This window comes from Dermacentor silvarum, chromosome 10 (genome assembly GCF_013339745.2).
Source record: "Dermacentor silvarum isolate Dsil-2018 chromosome 10, BIME_Dsil_1.4, whole genome shotgun sequence".
Lineage (NCBI taxonomy): Eukaryota > Metazoa > Arthropoda > Arachnida > Ixodida > Ixodidae > Dermacentor > Dermacentor silvarum.
The window spans coordinates 69191951-69213301 of NC_051163.1; the positions used below are offsets into that span (position 1 = coordinate 69191951).

General features: G+C 44.2%; 1 protein-coding gene and 1 long non-coding RNA gene across 5 annotated transcripts in view; one reads left to right on the forward strand and one right to left on the reverse strand.

Moving 5' to 3' along the window:
* The window catches only part of LOC125940932 (uncharacterized), a 77354-nt gene that overhangs the window by 51948 nt on the left and 4055 nt on the right, over positions 1–21351 (forward strand). The gene's annotated exons all lie outside the window — the stretch shown is intronic.
* LOC125940931 (venom serine carboxypeptidase-like) overlaps positions 1–21351 on the reverse strand; it is a 65802-nt gene that overhangs the window by 19921 nt on the left and 24530 nt on the right. The window lies entirely within an intron of this gene.

Here is a 21351-nt window from a genome sequence, read left to right on the forward strand (position 1 = left end):
AGCTTTGCTGTCTTCCATCTCCATCCAGTGGAAGGGCTGACAGTTTTTTTTTTCCAACAATACGCCTAGTTTCGGCTGGATGTGATAGGTGTGCTTTTGAGTTGCACATACTTTCACGATTTACCTGATCCCTGGTTTTAGGGCTTGGCTGATTAACAGATGCACAATCGACTGGTACGTAAAGCAATCGTTATGAACAGATGTTTATGCCGTGGAATACAGAGGCACGGAGAATACGGAGAATCCGAATTATTCCATTTACTGTATCAGTTTTGCAGGTTGTGCATGCTGTGAGCATATGCATGCATTTACAGGAAGTGTGAATTTTTCATTAAAAAAAGCATATGTACCATATTGCAGGTTACATAGCCAAGTCTATAGAAAGAATATAATGTTATGAAGAAAAAAAAATACTTCATACAATTACAGGTTTTGTAAGATAGAACTTAATTCCTTAACTCAAGGTTTAATCGCATACTATTACTATTAGATATGTCTGAAGTGACCAAAGGTGCACATACTTGAATGCATCACTCTCCACTTTCCACATTGTTCATTTCATCGTGCTCACTGCCACTGCATTTTCAAGTTTGTGTGCGAATGGGTGCCTGTGCATTTCACTGCAATGGCAATTATATGGACCTGCCAGGTGAATTTTTGTCGTGGGCGTCATCGAGGTTTCGTGTTTATAAAATCCAATTGTGATAAGAAAGCGGCCGCCTGCCGTGTGCTGTAGGTGCTACTAGCATAATTACTATAAAGGGAACTCAGCCTCCATGGGAATAATGGGCACGTAGTACATGGATTTGTCTGATCATCATCCTGTGGATTCAGATGTCCTTGTGCCATTGTTATTATGCTTTGTTTGCCTTTATTGTCCTAAATTACAGAGCGATCTATACTTTTCCAACTGCAGAAGACTCTGCGAACATGCACAATGGCTACTGTAATTGCAGCGGTTCAGTCTCGAGGTGGCCAAATCAAAACGCGCAAGCGTCTCGACGTGCTGGCATGCCCCAGCGAAATTCATAAGGGCGTTTTATGCCGAATGCTGATGGGCATGCATCCGTGGCGTAATAGTTTATTGCATAGCACTACTTCGTTGAAAATGAGTTACAAAGTCACAAAGTTATTTGAAGCCAGAAGGACAAAGTTTAGGGCAAATCGATGGACTACCCGTAATCCCATAGGCACTGGCACCACAGTTTTCTTAGTATACTAAATTATTGTATGAAACTCTATGGGTGCGAGGGTGAGCCTGGAATTGAAGGTGGCTTGATGCAGCGGCGTCTTCGCGAACGCGCAAGGGGGTAGCGGGGTGATGTAGGCGCGTTAGGAGGGGGAGGGGGGAAGGTTAGCGGGCATCTCCTCTACTGCGGCAGCGGCTGCGCATGACGCGGTTGAGCGCCGCCGGCGCGCTCTGTCTTGGAGGTAATCTGCTGTGGATGCAAGTCTCGGCGCTGACGGGTTAGGCCTGCCAGCGCCGAGACTTGCGCGCGGGACACGTGTGGCGTGGCTATTAATTTATGCGCCGGTAGCGGGTATACAGGCAAGACAAAACAAGCACAGTGCGAGTGCCACCTCATCGTAGCGATAAGACCCATGAAATAGCGCTGTTTGCAGACGGCAGCGCGAGCCGGAAGCCATAGTTTCACGCGTTCATGTCTTGCCTCGACATTGTGAGCCCTCGTTGTCCAGACTCGTCAGAGCAAGTTCATGTAGACGCGCTCACGTCGGGCTCGGTCAGCCGACTTTCTGACTCGACAGCACTCCAATCGCGGTTCATGCAAACGTATAGCTTATTAAATCAGTCCCACACCCAAGCAACCACGTATGCCCGTGGGACGTCCGCCACAAGTCTGAATGTCCATCCATCAATGTCCATAACGGACGTCCATAGGTTGTACAAGAAATGCCCATATTCTTTTCGGATTCAATCAGGATATCCAGGGGATATCCCATGGCGTCCTCTGACTGTATATAAATGGGCATGCCAGGACATAAGTTTGGACATGGCTAGGGTGGCTAGAAGGGGAGGTGTGAATACCGGCGGCGCAAGCGTGACCCCTCAGCGCACCGATGCCGCAGGGCGGCGCTGTTGACCGAGGCGCGGGAAGGCACGCATCCGAAATGAGCGCATCGCCAGCCTCGGGTATCGCGCGTTGTCTGCGAGCGTCATGGAATATACGTCTTTATCCATGAAATCACGTTTTATCAGCCCACATATACTCCTGTGAGATTTTACGGGCCCAGTTCGCATTGCGTCGATAGATTCAAACGCGTTTTTTTTTCTTTTTTTTCCCCCTCCGGATCAGGTCATAGGGGCTGGGGGCTCTGGATATAATTTCGACCACTTCGGTTTCTTTAACGCGCACTCACACCTTACGGCACACAGGTGCCTTGCATTTCGACTCCCTCAAAATGCGACCGTCGTCGTCGAGGTCAGCAGTAATCACCCTAACGCGTGCCGTACGTACGACCTGTAACTGCAGTCATTACCGATTACTTCTCGACGTACAAACCACTTTGTGACAGCGCTTGAAGACGTGTAGCATGTCCTTTCGACGCTCAAATAAGCAATTTACTGTGATTTCAGACAGCAACAGATCTGGTCATAAAATAGTTTAAGTGAGGAAAACAACTATGGGAAAATTTGATCTACAATACGCAATATTTCAGTGCTTTTAGTTTATTCTCAGTGCCCTGCTGAATGACACCTTTAAGCAAAAAATGAATCCTTGTTACGCAATAAAAACGTACAACTGATGCTGTCAGGGCAGCAGAATGCTCTAGGCAACCAATTTTTGGCACATCACCAATTGATCAACTGCATAAACTTTACCACAGCTTTGGCATGCAATTTAAACGAGTGAGTTTGACTTTCTTTGTCTTCAATAAGGGCATAATTGACCAGCTTGTAGAATGGTTCTGATAGATATAAAAGGCCCCCAAGGTCCCTTCTGTTTGTTCTTTAGATCCACAAAGGTTTCGTTGTGAAGCCCCAGCCAAGTAGATGCTACAGCTGGGCCCGATTTTGTAGCGTGTCTTATGACTTATTTGGAATAGTCTTATCATCCACCGCTCACGGCCGGCTGATCCCGTTGATAACGCGAGCGGACCGTCGCTATGACCACTGACAAAGCGCGGAAAAGGCATTATACTTTAAAGTCATCGCTACAAAAAAGCGGCCCTGGCAAGTCCTTCTCCAATGAAGAACACTACCATTTGGTTAACACAACAGGCGCAGCATTTGTTCAATGCAAACTCTGCAGTCCAGTAACGAGCAATGTTTGTTTAAACTTTTGCACTGACCACAGTTCCAAAGGTCGCTTAAGCTCGACAATGAACAATTCTTCTGCGACTGGACTGGGCATTCCATCCCGCTGTATATTTACAGCCTCCACGTCTGCGGTGGGCATGATTCCCCCGTCTTGTCAATAGACAAGCGCCGCTTCTCTTGTAAGATATAATAATAATAATACTTATTCGTACTCAGAGAGTCGAATATGTAGTCCAGGCATACAGGGTCATAGTAGGCGGAACTGCCTATACCGGAGTGGTTGCGTGCCGAACCTGGGACCCGTGGGAGCGTGTGAGACATCTCTTCGTTTTCTTTCTTTCGTCAGAGTCCCTTTAATGTAGTTTGGCCAAGTTCGGAGTACTGTGGGCACGGCATCTTCTGAAGAGGGCAGGAATGTGACGTGGGATCAAGACTGCAGTTCCATTAATAAAGTCACGAACGATAACTAAGGAAACAGGAAAAAAAAAAAAAAAAAAGAAGAAAAGGCGGTGTGTGATCAGATTGAGCTAGCGTGAAAGGCCTCGTGAATAATACTAGGACTGGCAATTGGCAATGCCAACGACGACGCTGTGCAACACGCTATGCTATCGCGAGAAACACCACAAAACAGGCGACGAGACCAAAACTGACGGCGAAGGCACGGAGGCGAGGCGAGGCCGGCAGGCCGGCGCGGCTATGCTTCCCGCGCCGCGAGCGGTAGCGCCATATTTCCCCTGGTGGCATCGGTGCGCAAGGGGGTCACGCGCGCCTGCAGGAAAGCGCCGCCGGTATTCACACCTCCCCTTCTAGCCACCCTAACATGGCCGCACTGAGTTCTGAGTTATATTCTGAGTTATTTTTGCAAGGCAGAACGAGTAGCTAACACATCCTTGCAACTTAAGACGACAGTTTTGCAGATTTAATATTTGAACAAACCCGCTGTACAATGAAGCTTAACCGATCTCAAAGGCTATGCTTTCACTTGCCGCACGACCGATTACGGAAACAAAGAATACATCGTAGTTGGCTTGTAGATAATCTCTAAGGCTGTGCTTTTGCTCTAATTTCGCTATTTGAATTCAGCGGAAGTGATTTCGGGAGCCGGGAACATGTCATGGTCGTTTGGTTTTTAGACTCCACTTATTCCCACAACAAGTAGTTATTTTACTATCTAATTTTATATATAATATGTTTAAACAAAATTATTTATATTTCCATTGATGTGGTCAGAAAGCCTTGAGAAACGCATTCTCAGAAACGCATTTTCTGTTCGCCGACAGTGTCCTGCAGCGATCCAATCCAATTCAAGTTATAGCCATTGTTTTAATGGCGGCGAAGCGCTTGTACACACCGGTGTCGGTTCGTTTTCCATCTTCACAGCCTGCCCGAAGGCACCTGCTCAGCTAGTGAGGTATGGCAGCTACATCCATCTCTATTTGAGCCATTGGATTATTGGAACGTGTTTGTTCACAGGTGCCAAGAAGCGCTAAAGTGATGGGAAAGCTGTACAAGCGAAAGAAAGCGTCACTGCGAACGAAGGCCACATTTGAGGACTTCGTATTTCGCGCCGGCAGCCAGCAGTAGTCAGTGGCCGGAAAAATCGCAAGTCCAGAATGGTGCAGTGGTGCATGTACGCCGCAAACATGCGTAAACATGTGTTGTCGTCCTATCCGTGTGAGCGTTTGTGTGCCTTGCGATGTTTGCCGCTGTGCAGAGGCAACATAAGAAGTTAATGCCGATGATTGTAGCACGACGCGAACTCCGACCTCGGGCGCGGCAGCAATATGCTGTAGCCACTCACTAGCGCAGCTGATATTAAATTGAATGCGTTGCAATGAAGAGGAATAGAGGCACTGGGGCTGGCGCGCTCGGAAAGCGGGCGCTAGGAGAGAAGACGAGGCAGAAATAGAACAGCTGGCCCAGGAACGGGCGCTGTCTCTGTTCCTTTACAGCATTTATCTTTAAAATAACATTGACTATTCTACGGTCGCTAAGTGCAGGTGCTGAATATATTGTTATGAATATTCAATTGGGGTGGAAATTTCCGCATCTAATTATGGATATGTGTAATGGCTGTCTCGATATATCATTCTCGTAGCCGAAGCACTAAAATTTCGCAGTTTCAAGTGTCATGCATTTTAGTTTTTTTCTTACTAAGCTTCTGTGTTAAAGAAATGCTCCTTGTATCCATAATAATACATTTTAATTGTTAAACAATACATAAATTCCTCGAACTAGCGGAAATGGCAGTGCTTTCTGTGTGAAAGCTTTCCATCCCAATGAGTTGTGTGTCACATGTTATATTTTCACATATTTGAAAATGTGTTGTATTTCTGACATGTTGTTTATGTTTGTATTAAGTAATCTCGTTTACTCAGTGCAAAAACAGACAAAGGACGGCAAAGAAGGTGGGATGAAGACCCTGCATGTCTTCGTCCCACTTTTTTGCCCTCCTTTGTCTAGACCGTTCTCATATACCTTACTGCATTAGGTAACCCTTGATGCTTACATTTTCACTGTGCAGTTTTTTATTGCGATAGCAATTATATGGACACTGAAAGCAGATTTCTGCCGTCGTCGTCGCCGTTGCCGTGAGGTTCCGTATGACGTCAGTGGAGATGAATCGTCGCCGCGCGCCGAACGCTGTATGTGCGAGTGAAAGGGCGTGAGGGACGCGCGCTTTCACGGGGAGTGAACGCACGGCGAAGAAAAAACGCGCGTTCTGCGCCGTGCTCCCTTAAGGGCTGCAGAAGTAGGCGTCTCTTTCCTCCTTTACAATCACCATATATGTAGAACAAACACGCCTTCTTCCGACGCGCGAAAGGCCGTGGCGGGGGGAGGGAAGGGATGCGACGTTTAGCTGCGGCATCAAGTGCCTATTTATATCAGAGGCTCCGGCAACAGTCACCAACGCCGTACGCATTTTGTGCGAACGCGGGCAAAACGCCGACGGCGTCGACAACAGTTCTGCGTGTTGCCGGTGCTGCTGCATGTCCTAGGGTATACACCTGATAAAGCTACTATCATTACTCCGTATAGCTCTCTACAAATTTGCTATCGCAATTGATGCGTCGCCTTTCAGGTGAAACTGCGACAACTTTTTTTTTCTTTATTCTCTGTACCTCTAATGTATTGTATGTATGTACCTAATGTATGTACCTCTAATGAATTCTCGTAAGTTTTGACAGTATGAAAAAGTTATCATATATGGACCTTTTTTGGCATACACGTTAATATTTGTCCTCCAATACATAGTTTTCGCGGACGTCACATCCGGGGCATATGGGATAGGTGGCTGCCATTATGGAGAACTACTGCCGTGGCATCGCCTTTGCTGCATGTGCCGGGTGCGATACTTTCGCGTTGTGCGTGTTCTAACGATACAGCGTCGCAATGCCGATGTGTGCCATGATCGGTTGCAGTGCGAGAAGCAAGTCTGCCGCACAGGAAACGAGCATGGAGCCAGAACCGGGCTGTACTGCTGGCCGAAAGTGAAAAATCGGCAATGCGAGCGCACGAAAGTGTTGCCGGAGGAGCGTCGGAGTCTCTGGCTCACTCGCATAAACATGAAAGATGTAAATAACCTGGATTACACCCGTGTGTATGGTTGCCATTTCAGTTCAACTATTAATTTGCTGTGTTTCTTAAAATGTGTACACAGAGCCCACATATATAGTCACATTTATTTAATTTTAACCAATTATCGGAACAGCGAGAATTTTCATTTTAAGCTCTGTCTGGCACCTTGCTGCCCACTATGCCTGAGTAACCCTGGTTTTCACAGTGAAAAGAAAGAATGAAATGCTATCACAGTGGGCTCTACATGTTATGCCCACATTTAACCAGAGTTGCAGAAGGCCGTATCTAGGTAACCGAATGGTGAAATAAGGTATTTTGCGTCGTACACAATGCCCGGCAGCATCGAGCAGTGAGCAGCGCACGGTGCCGTAATGAACAGCTAACAAACGAGTTCATGCATATGAGTACCGTGTTAACCGCGTTATTCCAGCGGTATGGATTTGCAAATATATTTTTTAAATGTTTGCAACCTTACCTCGCTCAGCATGATGATGTGCTTGGAGGGTAGCGACATTGCTGTCATGTCGTTTACCCCGCCACTTGTGAAGTAGTGTGAGCCTCAAGAGACTTGAATGCTTTCATTTCAGTAAGCGATACGTGGTTCATCGACAGCACCAAATAATTTACAATGTTGGCATGCTTCGTAACCGGTAGCAGGTCGACGTCCCTCGTTGTGTCGGTCCCACCATATGTGTATAGATAAACACCGTTGCACATGTTGATTTTTGCTTCGTAGTGTGCACACGTCGGGCCCACCAGCTCGGCAAAATATGATGGGCAGAAGTCCTTCCACTTGGCTGTCATTGAGCACGCGTTCGCAAATCGCAACATCAACGCCGAAAGACTGCACAGACGGCGCTGTGACATCACGTGAAAACTGTGTATTGAGACTTTGTCTTGCAGTTTCCTCGTAACAGAATTATATTTTTTCACATGTTAGAATTACAATCCAAAGCTATCATATGTCTGCAATTCGTGTGTATGTACCTTAGGAATTTTCTGATGCAATTTACTTTGAAAACTTCAATTAGTTCAATAAGGCACTTGGCGGAAGGCCTAGAAGAATGAGGAGTATGCTGCACTTTATGAGGATATGCACTGTTATTGCATGATGATAATGTGCATGCCATACCTTCTGCTTTCATGAGCTTTGCCATGTTCCTGTAGTTGAGGTGCTCTACTTCTCCTAAAGCTTTTCTTTTAAATCAGAGAGATTTCTTTCTGCAGCTTTCTCCTATCACTAGTCCTTCTGGCTGAGAAACGTGACAGCTGCCAGTCACATCAGTCACTTACATTGCTATTTTCAGCACCTGGCCATCCTTAGCAACTTATTGCACTGCTGGACCTATGCCACCATTCTCCGGGGGCAGTGGAAGCTTGTTTCTCCGACAATTCATTGCTGCGTTGCCAAGCTTCCAGTCATTTTTGAGCCGGCTTCTTGATATTAGCCGATTCATCATTGATGAAGGCGAGCTTGGCTTGCAGAATTTTCTAGGAACTGGTGCCATCGGCAAGAGCTGAGGGGGCATACTTTGCCTCTGCTTCCATGACAGTTGCCCTCCTCTTGAATAGCTGGCAAAGCCTCAGAGGCACAATTAGGGAAAAGAAAAAATCGTTTGAGAGTATGGGAAAGTGGAGATGTATAACAGGAAGTAGGGGAGATGGTAGAGCTGCAAGAAAAGTGGTCATTAAGAGCATTGGCTGCATCATTGAGCATAGTGAGGATAGTGTTGATTTGACTCTATGGACAGTTCCAACCTTGTGTATCGTTTGCCAGTTGCCTGGAAATGTGCAGAACATTGCTGCTCAACATTTTTGTATCTGAAATTTTTGGAAGTTGTCGTTGAATGTGAGCAAATGTGTGCACGCCACCTTTACAAGGAAGCGCTCCAACCAAGAGCACTACCAAGACCACTAGGCTAGTTAGTGCAAAGAAATTCAAATATTTACGTGTCTCACCTCGGACTTGCGATGGGCTATGCAGATAAATTATTTAATGAATAAAGTGGCGTCGGTTCTCGGCTTTCTTAGGTGAAATTTCAGTGCCCTACCCAATGGTCTGAAACGACAATTGTATTTCACATACGTACAATCAACACTCGAGCGTACATGTGTATGTGGAGACGCTTACACCTTTTAATTAACTAACTTGAAAAAATCCAGAACTGGACTGCTGGGATTGTCCTTAGAAACTATTGATAGAAAACTCGGGATGACAGAGGCTAAACATATTCTCCAGTGGTCGGACCTAAATGCTTGCAGAAGAAACCCGCGTTTGAAATTCTTTTATAGCATATATCATTCCCAAAGTGGCATAAGTCGAGAGAAATACATGAAACTACCTTCATATATATCACAAAAGCAGGATCACCCTTTGAAAGTCGAGGAACTTGCTTTTAAAAGTGACATTTTGCTGTATTCTTTTTTTGTCCAGACAGCGTGCGCCTGGAATCTTCTGCCGCCTAATGTCGCACAAATGACATCTGTTAATGCTTTTTACTGCACTTTGAGTGTATAAACACCCTTCTATAAACTTTTGTATTTCGAATGAAATCCCCTCTGCTGTAATAATGCTTTATTGGCAATGCAGGTACTGAATTAAAAAAGAATGAAATAAAAAACATCATGCTTAGTTCTCGAGGTGGTTGTGGCAGTGGACACAGCAACACTGCATACCACCAGGCCTGCCGGATGACAAGGTGTCATTTCTCAACGTGAAAATGCAACCCAACACATGCACCAAAGTAAGCGGGGATTCAGCTACTACGATGAAATAGGATTTAACCGTCTTGTTTGAATCTGACCACAAGGGGACAGATTAGCGCAAGTGTCGTGGGCTAAAACTTCAGCTTGCTAACTTCATGCCAACTATGGCACGTGCACTGCTGTGTCTTGGCTGTAATGAGATTTGCACAGCTGTCAGTGGCTGCACTCAGATTATTTGGCGTGTGCTCTGACATCACTGGCAAAAAAAACCTCTACCCTACTCCTCTGCAAAGTATCATTTGTAGTTCAGTTGTGTTTTGTTGCTACTGCTGGAGTTTGATGCTGTCACTACTGCTTTTATCCAAAAGCTTAGGTTGATGCAGCCAAAGCTTATGCATTGTCATCAGCTGATGGCTTGCACACTTTCACATTAGAATCAGTCTTCCCATGTTCTTTCATGTCTACACTGTTCAGGACTTGCCAGATTTCAGCATGTGATGATTCTGCTAGGTCTCGCATGTTGACACGACAGCTGTGCATGCTACTGTGAAACCGTGCTTTTTTTGGAGAGTGTGTCGTAGTTGTTAGCTTCATAACATTTCTGGAGCAGTGGTAAAAGAAGAGAGATCGATATTATAGGGTTTGGAAAGAGCAAGTGCTTGGAAAACTTGAAAAATTTGATTGTATGTGAACATTCAAAACCTGGTTTATCTTAATGTGGACAGCACTTATAATGGGAATATCTCTTGCGAAATAGTGTTTGACATGCCACTTTATATGTGCTTTGTATTTGATGTCGGAACTCTTAAATAATGCACTTCTCTTCTGCATATAAAGGTATCCTAACTTTTTGTACTGCTGAATATTGTCACTTAACTGATTAAATTAGCCAGTGTCACATTAATAGGAGTTGAGTCTAGCCTGTTTGTGTTGATTTGGTGATTTGTGTTGATCTACGAGGGTGATTCAGAAAGTAATGCCTCCAAGCCCACTACTTTGCCAATAGTACTGCAAACATTTTGAACCCTTTATTATTAATGTGCTGATGTATAAGCTATAGAATGTCAATTGCCCCACCTTCCTATCTCTTCTCGTTCCAGAGTAATCGAGCAATCCATGACATCCAGTGGTGACGTTCGGTTGAAACAGTGGGTTGTAATTGAATTTCTGACTTCGGAAAGTTGTGGCTTGTGTGGAGATTTGATGTGGCTAGATTTTGGTCTTTCGCAGTCTTTTCCCACCTTCGCACAGTGCTGACGTCGGTGCAGGCATCCCCGTAAACTGCAGTCAGACGGCGATGAATCTTGATTGGCGCACAACCTTCCGCAATCAGAAATTCAATTGCAGCCCGGTGTTTCAATTGGACGTCACCACTGGATGCCATGGATTGCTCAATTACTCTGGAACGAGAAAAGATGGGAAGGTGAGGCAAGTGACATTGTATAGCTTAAACATCAGTGCATTAATGATAAAGAGTTCAAAATGTTTCCAGTACTATTGGCAAAGTGGTGGGCTTGGAGGCATTACTTTATGAATTGTCCTAGTACATAGGCTGCTGCTTCTGTAAAGTGGTTGACCTAGCAAATTCCATGGTGCCTCAAGGTAAGGCATGCTCAAGTATACAAAAGCAAAGGGCTTGATAAAACAATTGTTCGTCTTCAATTTGCATCAGGGTTCCTGCATGTTTGCTGATGTATGCATATATGCCGATTTCTAAGTTTAGTTAAAACAATTATACATATTGCCAAGTTTCTAGAGTTCACTGCTCATTTTTTTTAGTGTCTCTATTTTGTTGATGTTCTTTTGCAGACATTGCAGTCTTCAAGCAAGTGTCAATATTGCTGACAGCTGTATTTCTTTATTGTTCCCAATTTTGAGCACTGTTTTGATCGTGCCTGGTATTACTTTGAATGCTATATTGCGTAGATTTTCTTCAAGTGGCTGATTTTTTAGCTTTGCACTGATTGCTTACATATGACTTAAAATGTTAGATGAAATGGGACAGACGCCACATCAACTGGCTCGTTCAGCATGCTCTTCTAGGCCTGGAATTTCGATTTTGATATGGCGAGTGGTTCGCCAAGTTCCCGGTATCAGTGAGACTCTTGCATGTGTTGTGCATGTGTTGCGCATTTGTGTGCTGTGCATGTAGCTCATGTATCCTCCCAAAACCTCAGCATGTCCTCATGAAGACCAAGGATGGTCTCACACATGATAAATTCTCTTGCACTTGTATGCTACCCCTGTCTGCAGTACAATTGCAGGTACAGTCCAACTTCGTTATAATGAGCAACCTTACCTGTTTAAAACAGTTCGATATATCACGTAGTTTGATTTTTCCCATATCTATCTACGAAAACTTAAATGAATGTGATGTGTTTGTTATATATGGAGCTATTATCTCCAGTGGAGAAATAAAACAAAGGAATCTATACAAAACTATGCGTATTTGGCAGTAATTTCTGGCTCTGCCTTAAAGTATTGATCAGTATCAGGATGGGGTTCTCGATGTGCGAGATTGTTTAAACATGCTCTAGTCCGCTTTCCTCAATATTGGCACCTAACCAGGGCAGCACATCAACTACAGACAGTGTGTCCTGTGGGTGTGGCGGCTCGCATTTAAGGGCTTGAGCACAGAGTTCGATATATTCAATGTCCCATTTGTTAGGTAGTTTACATGAATAATTACATGAATAGATCTGTACCACTTCGATACGATGCACTGTCTGACTTGGTGCAGACTGAATGTTGTTTTCTGTAACCTCCCTACTGTAATTCCCTCAGGTGAAATGTACCTAACGAATAAAAAATATATTTCGGTCAGCAAGTATTTCAGTGCATGTTGAATGTAGAGAATAATTTGCTTTAACCAAGTTTGTTATATTTGGGTTCAACATTCGTCTCTGGAACAGCCTCCCCGATAAAATAGTTGTGGGAACTGATTGTGAAAAACTTCGGCACTTTCTGAACTCGCTTATCCCTAGCTAACCCATGTTGTCATACTCACTGTTTAGTTTTCTTTTACTTTTTGCCTTGTACTATAGTACATTTGTCTACAAACTTATTGAGTTGTTTTTATTGTTTGAATACACAGCTGCATGTTGTTAATGTTTCTGCAATTTTTAGGCTGTGCACCTGGCTGGTGTTGTTTTTTTGACTTGTATACTGTTGCGAGTTTGCCACTTTTCAGTGTGTACTTTGTTCTGTGTCCCCCTTACTCAATGTGTCATCAATAGGGGGCCTTGTAAGGTATTTTACCGAAAAAGCAATACTGTACATCGGAAAAGCCAGATACTTTGAAAGGATACTCAAGGGGCATCAGAAGGGTGTAAATAAGCATTGTGTATGCATCAGTACATTTTCATGCTCACTACAGATCACCAGATTGGCTGACAGTGTGCAAGTCCTTGCAAGGGAAAGAAATTTGAATTAGTGCCTTTATCATGAATTGCTGTACATCCAAACAACTGCACAAACTTTGAATGGGAATTATGGAAATCTTAATCTGACGCATTGTCACACCATATGCATACTGTGGTCAACCCCATGTAACTAAGCACTTTTTTACCCTTCACTATAGATTAAGATGGTCAAAAGGTTGTTTTTGATATAATACGTAACTCTGGCTGGCATCGGTCCCACTTCATCACGATTCCTGACTAATGAGGCCTCACAAAGACTGTCAACTTGAATACTCAACTTGGGGTAAACCCACAGTGTTTCCAGCTGTTCCATTAACACTCTATGCAGATTAGTCAATGAAAGCGTGGTTTAGACCTCACCTCCACCGTTATTAAAAAATATATTTTTTTTCAGATTCCCTCCCGGGAGAAACAAAAAGGATCCACTGGGCTGCTCAAGAGCATAGCTTGCCATATCTGCATAATATCAAACATCCTACAAGTAAATCTAAACTGATAACTTTATGTTGTCATGGGGCTGAAGACCTGTGATGAAGCAGAAAAATTGTTCATGTGTGGTGTAGGAAAATGAGGGTTACCATATGAAGTTGAATTTCATCTTTCCATATCACTTGGTACATTGTATAGCCGTATGCTTGAGATAAAACATAATGCTCACATCGCCTTTCACAGTTGATGTTTGCTTAGGAAATCGGAACATATCTTTTGGTTTTTAACAGTTATGTGGTAAAGGCGAATCGATAAATAGTTGCAGAATAATTGCAATGCTTACTAGACCTGAACTGCTCTAATTTAAAGGGCTTGTTGGAAAGGTGGAGTCTTGTGCTATGAAAGTTGATGTCATTGATGAAATTTGCCTTATCAGTTCCAGCTGTTAGTCTGCTTATGTGTCCATTGTTATTCTGTGATATTATTTGTGTTGCTCTATAGTGCTATATGTTAGTGATGAATGAGAGCTTTGTGCAGATGTTGAATGTGTTAGTGTTTTCTGTCTTATGGTTTGTCACATGCTTTCACATTTTTTCGCTTCCTCTCAAATGCAATATATATGTCAATTGAATTCTTTGAGGAGCTGTCTAATGAGCATTTTCTGTGTTTCACAAATTGGAGTTGGTCCAAAGGTAAAGCATGCTATTAAGGGCCCTTTTATCAAGTTTTAATGTCGTGCATATGCTTTATATCTGGTTTTAATGCCACAGAAACAAAAACGTGTTGTAGTATGCATACGCTGTATGAAGACTATTTTTTATTTTATTTATTTCAGACATACTGCCAATCCCAACGGGGATTTTAGCAGGAAGGGCATACATGTAATAAGTATATTACACAGGTGTACAAAAGGTTGAACATGTCACAAATATAAATTGGGAGTAATTACAAAAGGGTGTAGTTGCGCGTACAATGATTTAACAAGCACATAGATTATAACAGGTGTAATGAATGAAGCAATTATTACGGGAGTTACAAAGTGCGCGCCAAGTTGGAACGCACGTAGTGAATGAATATGTCATACAGGATTTAATCAATGTCTTTATACAGAGGAAACGGTAGGGTTAGAATGCTACAAATAGTTTATATTTGGGAAATACGTAGGTAGTTTTCAAGAAGTGATAGGAATTTATCTTGGTTATGACAAGTAGTTATATAAGTAGGCAGACTATTCCATTCCCTTATCGCCTGCGGAAAAAAGGAAAACTTAAAGCAGTTTGTTTTGAACCGGTATTCCTGAAGAAAATGGGGGTGTTTATGACGTGAGGGTCTAGTTTCTGGGTTAGATAGGTATTTGGTGCTATCAATACGAAGCGCATTGTGAAAAAGTTGAAACATCATTTTCTGGCGTGCGAGTTTGGCGCGATTTTGGAGGGTTAGCATTCCGGCTTTTTGCATTAGTTCGGTGGGGGAATCAGATGTGCGGTATTTGTTAAAAATGAACCTTACCGCTTTTCTTTGCACGCTCTCTAGTTTATTAATTAAGGGGGGACGCGGCTTTCGCATCGCGAAAAATTGCTAAAAAATCGATTTTTTGAAAATCAAATTTTCAGTTTCTATAACTCTTATTCTATCTGATTCCGAAATATCATCACTGAAAACCAAGTAGAAGTGCTCAAAAAAAATTGTTGTATCAGCCAAGGTGCCGAAATATTTCGCGGAAATCGCGAAAGAACGGCGTTTTTCAAGCCACGATATCTCCGGAACGGCGCAGCCGAGCGCCGCCATCTTGGTCTCGTTGGAAAGCGCATTTCTCCGTCTTCAAATTTGCCGCTTCAGCTATCTCCTCCATACAGAAACGAGCACACAAAAAGCCAATGATTGAAGGTCTTGCCGGAGCCACCGATTGGCCGCGCCCGCCACGTGACTCCAGCGCGGTTCGCCATTGGTCCGGTGCTCGCTCCGTGACGGCGTCGTCTGCTCCGCTTGTTGCGGTCTCCTCGCGAGCTCCGGACAGATTCCGTAATCTCGACGAGTGTTAAAGCGGGCGCTATGCGGAAATCGCAGTAGCGTGGCCGATCTCGCTTTTTGTGGACGTCTCAGACCCGCGGCTAGGCATTCCGAGCATCGGCGACGCGGACTTCGCGACCAAGCTTCGGGCACGGAATCCTCGGACACGAGGCTAAGCCTTTCGCGCGTAGGCGCCTCCGACTCGGCGATCAAGCACATCGCGCGCGGACTTCTCGGATCCTTGCCTAAGCATTTCGTGCATCGGCGCCTCCGACTGCGCAACTAAGCACATCGAGCGTCGACTCCTCGAGCCCGCGGCTACGCATTTCGCGCGTCGGCACATCGCTCATCGAGAGTCGACACCTCGGACCCGCGGCTAGGCACTTCGCGCGTCGGCATCGCGAGCGTCGACTCCCCGAGCCCGCGGCCAGGCATTTCGCGCGTCGGCACCTCGGACTGCGCGGCTAAGCTAATCGAGCGTCGACTCCTCGAGCCCGCGGCTAGGCATTTCGCGCGTCGGCACATCGCTCATCGGGTGTCGACTCCTCGGACCCGCGGCTAGGCACTTCGCGCATCGGCACCTCGAGCGTCTACTCCTCGAGCCCGCGGCCAGGCATTTCGCGCGTCGGCACCTCGGACTGCGCGATTGAGCTCACCGAGCGTCTATTCTTTGGACCCGCGACCAGGCATTTCGCACATCGGCACCTCAGACCCGCGACTTAGCACATCGCGCGCCGACTCTATTATCGTATTGCCACGATATCTCGTACCAATACCTATCATTCCACCCCTTCATAAAAAGAACCTCATCATGAGCTCTGCTCACTAGGCCACTTTAGCTGGCACAGACACCTGGCTGCAGAAGTGAGGCATCATACAAAAGTACAGGCTGGAAAGCACCTAGCAGCTGCATTGCTGCCTATCTATCAGTGGCTCTCCTAACATCTATAGCCATTGTCAATGGAAGATGATCCAAAAATTCAGTAACATGGTCGATTCTATCAAAAGAAAACAATGCCTCACTGACTGTACTAGAGACTGCTATCAATGAGGCAGTCTGCAGGTACAACGCTAGAACTACTGTATATTTATGCCCACATAGTTCTGCACCTCACTTGGTTTGAAACCCAGGCACCATGCTCTTTGTAGAGCAGCAGTAAAGAATGCCATACAAACATGAAAAACACAGAACAAAGGCACAGCAGACCAGAGGCCACATGTCCAAGAAGCCCCACATCACAAAACACATCAAAGATGACAAATTTGGTGCATTTTAGAGAACTGAAGAGAAGGGGAAACTTTGAGAGCCGTTTTCTCAAAACTGTTTTTTCGCCTTTCTGCTCAGTTTCTGGAGCTGATTTCTTCGTTACCGTTTAGCCTACTTTGATTCTGTTTTTTTTGTCACGTTCCTTGGACTACAGTGCAGGTCGAGACAGTCTCGCATTTTTATCTTGACTTTTTATAAATTTATGGTGTGGCTATTCGTTCACTCCGAAAGTGTGCTTGGTGCGAAGGTAACTTCAAAAATGACTATCTAAAAAATTTATGTTGCGAAAAAAAAAAAAGTAAGACTGTCACGACCTCCAGCACGCATTGAGCTATGCATTCAATACTCAACGAGCCTTCCATCATGTTTTTTAAGCTCCCCAGGCCCTCCAGAAAGTTCAAGAGAGAAAAATTCTGCTCAATAAAATTTTCTCAAGGTATCACTCTGAAACTTTTATGGAAGTATCAGGGAGACATTCTAAACATTTGTGCCAATTTTCATCAAAATCCATGAAGAAATCGGGAAGTTGATTTTCAAAGCCACGTCCCCCCTTAAGTTATTTGTAGGTGGGAACCAGACGATGTTAGCGTATTCAAGTACTGGTCTAACAAATGTGTTGTATGCTAGAAGCTTTGTTGGATGCGGTGCTGAATGGAGGCGCCTTTTCAGGAAGAATAGCCGTCGTAATGCAGATGAAGTTACGTGATTTACGTGTGCCTCCCACCTCAGGTCATCTGATATGATTAGTCCGAGATACTTGTGTTCTTTAACTGCGGTTAGTTGGGCGTTGCCGAGTGTGTAAGAAAAGTCTGATATAGTGTTTTTCCTGGTTATTCTAAGCAAAGCTGATTTACCTATATTTAATGTCATTTGCCATTCCATGCACCATTGTGATACTGATTTTAGGTCGTTTTCGAGAGTAAGGTGGTCATTTGGACAGTTTATTTCTTTATATACTATGCAGTCGTCAGCAAAAAGCCTAATGTTAGTATTAATAGATGCGGGTAGATCATTAATAAAAATAAGAAATAAAATTGGGGCCAGGACACTACCCTGAGGCACACCTGATGTTACTTGGGTTATTTCAGATTTTTGGCAATTAATTTCGACAAACTGTGTACGGTTTGTTAGGTAAGCACTGATCCAGTCACTAATTGGTCCTTTACCTATTATTGATTCAGTTTTTATAATTAGTTTTTTATGGGATACTCGATCAAATGCTTTGGAAAAGTCAAGTAAAATGAGATCTATTTGTTTTTGGTTGTCAATTGCTTGTGATACTTCGTGTATTAATTCTGTTAATTGAGTTACTGTAGAAAAACCTGCGCGGAAACCATGCTGGAATGGTGATAGAATATTTTTTTTCTCGACGTAGGTAGTAATGTGTTTAAGGATGATGTGCTCAAGCAATTTGCATGTTGTACTGGTTAGTGAAATAGGACGGTAATTGGAAGCGTCTGTTTTGTTACCTCCTTTGTGAATTGGGATTACCTTAGCCATTTTCCATTCGCTTGGGAGAGAACATGTTGTTAAAGATTTGTTAAATATAAGGAATAAATATTTGGCCATCCATTCAGCATACCTCCTTAAGAATTCATTAGGTATGTCGTCAGGTCCAGCTTTCTTTTTGCAGTCTAGTTTTAGCAATAAATTAAAGATACCTGCCTCATTTAGGGAGATGGTATCTATTCTATCCGAACTATGTGAGTAAACATGGCATGGGGTTGTATCGTCGTTTGTGAAAATTGATTTAAAATAGTTATTCATTAAGTTTGCTCTTCATTACTTTCTTCTCGAGACATAGTATTGCCACTTTGGCTTTTAGGGCTAAGATAGTTCCAAAATTTTTGTGGTGATTTTTTTAGGAAATTAGTTAACGTATTAGAGAGATAGAAGGTTTTTGCGGCCTTTATTTTTGATTTCATAGAAGTGATTGCTGAAGTAAGGGATAGGCGAGTTGGAAGTTAGGTTTCTTTTTAACAATTTTCTGAGTCGTTTAACTTTGCGTTTGGCGTGTATGATTTCGCGGTTTATCCAAGGGTTGTGCTTTTTGGTTCGTTTTATTTTAGTAGGGATGTAACTTCGAATAGAAAAGAATATGATGCTTTTAAATCTCTGCCACAGCAATTCGATGTCAGAACCAGGTTTGTTAGCAATCTGTTCAAAAGAATGAAATTCACATGAAAGGTGAGCGACAACGCTAGAATCATCGGCATTTTTAAAATCAGGATAAGTAACCAGTGATTTGAAAGTTGCTAGACGGTCATGGACTGCGATCGAACATAGCACTACCTTATGGTCTGAGATACCATCTAGTAGTTGGACATCAACTTTATCTGGAGGAAAATGATCGGTCAAAAATACTAAGTCAAGTATGTTCGCAGAAGTACCTTGCACACGAGTAGGTTGTTTTACAATTTGGTAGAGGTTTAGGGTTAACATAATATCGAAGATTATATCAGATGAGGCGGATTGATGTAGCATCGTATGCCAGTTGATATCTGGGAGATTGAAATCTCCTACGAGTATTAGTCTGTTTCTAGTGGCGTAGCGACACAGGTATGTGTGCAAGGATGTTAAAACGTCTATGTTTGATGAAGGACTTCGATACACGCAGCCGACCACGACATGGCTGGAAGAAAAGTGAATTTTGCAGAAAACTGCTTCAACCCCTTCAACGTCGGGAAGGAGCGTGAACGAAATGTCTTTATTTATTAGGATAGCTACGCCTCCTCCTCGCGTTTTCCTATCTTTACGCAAGATGGCGTAGTTTGGCGGCGCTATCTCGAAGTCCTTAACATCACTTGATAGCCATGTTTCTGTTAGAGCGATAAAGTCTGGTTCAAAGCTGAGTATAAAAGATTCCAGCCAGTTTAGTTTTTGGTGGATGCTGCGAGCATTTATGTTCGCAAATTTTATTTTGTGCGTTAGCGGTTGCGTGGACGCAAGGTCCGCGGTTCTGCTTCGGCGTTTTTTTGGTGGGAACTCCGGAAAGCTGGTCGAATGCAGTTTGATTCCTCATCCCAGCTGAATAAAGCATTATTAATTTTTAGTTTGTCGTATACCAGAGAAACCTTGTCACCGGATGCTTTCTTTACTTTAGCTGCTTTCCACAGGTTCCTTCTGATTTCGCGAACCCGGGGCGAAAAGTCTTCTCCGATTGCGAAGGGTGATCCCTTAAGTTTGGAGCAATTTTTGAGTATCTTATTTTTGTCACGGAAATCTAACAGTTTCAATATCACAGGCCGCCCCTTGTTTGTGGTCGCTTTACCCAACCTATGAATTCGCTCTATGGCTACCGGCTCAAGCTTAAGTACATTACGTATTATTTTTTCGTTAATTTCAACGTCAAGATCTTTTTGGTTTTCTCTGTCGTCCTCTGGATATCCGTAGACGATTAGGTTAGAACGTCTAGAGCGGTTGTCTAGCTCGTCTAACCGTCGTTCCAGAGCTGTAACGGACTCTTGCAATTTGCCAAAAATATTCATACATGAGGCAATTTTTTCATCAAGGGCTGTCATTTGGTCTAGTTTAGTTTCGATGGAAGCGAGCCGAGTATTTTTTATTTCTTTGACGTCGTCAGCGAGTTGCTGGATTTGTTTAGAAATCAGGGATAATTCGGGCCCGGGGTTAGTTTCTACATCCCCACAAAGCAATAACAACTTATAGAGGTGAGGTAACACTTGGCAGATCATTTCACACAGTAGCCATGGGCACGGCAGCAAGATCAAGCAAGGGTTATTCGAGCGGATACATGTACCGAAGCGTTTGCTTACCTGTACGATGTAGACAAACGGATTAGTATGCTGCATGTCAGCACTGCTGCCGTGCCCTATGGTCCGTGGAAAGTTGCGTCCGCTTTTTAGGCTCCACAGGATGGATTCCTGCAGCGCCGCCGGTGATCCAACGTAACGGCCGTCCACCGCGCTGATTGTCGACGATGTAGGTGGCATATTAAAATTTTCCTTGGTGTCGATTTGCATCTGCGCAGTCGATGTGTCAGACGCCTGGCCGGTCATCGGTTGCATGGCGTAGATAAGGGCTTGCTGATCCAAAGCATCGTAGTCTACTGGTATCAGCAGCAGGGTGGCGACGATCTGTACGATGTAGACAAACGGATTAGTATGCTGCATGTCAGCACTGCTGCCGTGCCCTATGGTCCGTGGAAAGTTGCGTCCGCTTTTTAGGCTCCACAGGATGGATTCCTGCAGCGCCGCCGGTGATCCAACGTAACGGCCGTCCACCGCGCTGATTGTCGACGATGTAGGTGGCATATTAAAATTTTCCTTGGTGTCGATTTGCATCTGCGCAGTCGATGTGTCAGACGCCTGGCCGGTCATCGGTTGCATGGCGTAGATAAGGGCTTGCTGATCCAAAGCATCGTAGTCTACTGGTATCAGCAGCAGGGTGGCGACGATCTGTACGATGTAGACAAACGGATTAGTATGCTGCATGTCAGCACTGCTGCCGTGCCCTAGGGCACGGCAGCAGTCATAGGGCACGGCAGCACTGCTGCCGTGCCCTATGAACCGATAAGTGTCAGAAAACAAATATATGAAATGCTATCAATTCATTTATTGACGTAGCGTCGTAATTTTTCTTGACTAGGGCATACAGTGAATTTACCAAAGTGGCAGTAACTAGAAAGCAAGGAGAAG